We start from the raw sequence: 1,076 nt of genomic DNA, 5'->3' as shown, positions 1-1,076 counted from the left end.
GGGGTTGTTTTTTTGTGGGGGGGTTTTAGGGGTTGGGGGTAGCTTTAGTGTAAGACTTTTGGGGCACTTGCAACACAAAAAGGTTATATTTATTCTAAATGCAGAAAATTTGAGGTTTTACTAGAGAGTAGCAAATATACAAAATGGATGGGGGATAAGGACGATAGACGTTTGATAGGAAAGAAGGAGCAAACCACACCATAGCACTCATGAACAACTAAATCTAGATCTAGATCTAGATCTAGAATCAAGATATCTACACAAACTATGTCAGACAATCCACAAACACATTGAAGCACACTAACTTAATCAAGCTAAAATGAGTTAAAATAATGTATAAATACACAAGAGAGATTATGGATTGACTTTGTGAACGAAGATCAGGCCAAAAATAGAACACGGCTTTCCAATCGATTCACTTCTGTAACTAACCGTGAGCAATTTCCTGTCTGATTTCCTGATACACAATCAACGAAAAGGAGTAAAAAGATATAGGCCCACGGCGACGTTCATGAACAATTGTTATTCTCGTCAGTTGATCTATGCATTCAAATAAATAGGTAACCACTTCCTACCACCCCACCCCCACCCCCTTTCAAATTATCGAACCCATATTGTGTCTACTCACAGTTTCCGCAGGATGCCGTGGAATCAGCTTGAACTTCGATCAGCACTCAAAGGTCGACAAAGAGAATTGAGCTTGGTTGGGTTTTTTTTTGTGCAAGTCGCTGGTCGTTCTTGTGACAGCAGCAGTTCAGATCTGGAGCAAACTCCAGCTAGATCTAGCCAAGTAGAAAAAGAGCCGAGCAAGCCCCCACAGACACACAATCAGCGAATAAGTCACGCACGGATCTCGAAAGAAGCGTAAACTTCCCAATAATGCAAGAGCACCACAGACAGACCGAAGACCATTCGCCTCTCTCCGCACAACTGCTTGTGGGGGGGAGCTGCCTGTAGTAGGCCCAGATCAAGTTCACGCTGAGCGCAGCTCGTTCAAGGATTTTTATAGTATCGACTACCTTCCTCTTGAGACGAAACGAATACGAGAATCGACGCATGGGTGGGGGTGTGTCTGG

The 1,076-nt window shown here is 43.4% G+C and overlaps 1 protein-coding gene across 1 annotated transcript in view; it reads right to left on the bottom strand.

Moving 5' to 3' along the window:
* LOC101856341 (organic cation transporter protein) overlaps positions 1-957 on the bottom strand; it is a gene marked incomplete in the record, with an annotated part of 70,232 nt that extends 69,275 nt beyond the window's left edge. Inside the window, 1 exon segment of the mRNA XM_005097655.3 lies at positions 629-957.
* Between the last annotated feature and the right edge of the window lie 119 nt (positions 958-1,076).

The sequence above is a fragment of the Aplysia californica genome, unplaced genomic scaffold (genome assembly GCF_000002075.1).
Source record: "Aplysia californica isolate F4 #8 unplaced genomic scaffold, AplCal3.0 scaffold00160, whole genome shotgun sequence".
NCBI lineage: Eukaryota > Metazoa > Mollusca > Gastropoda > Aplysiida > Aplysiidae > Aplysia > Aplysia californica.
This window is presented reverse-complemented; position numbering and strand designations above follow the sequence as displayed.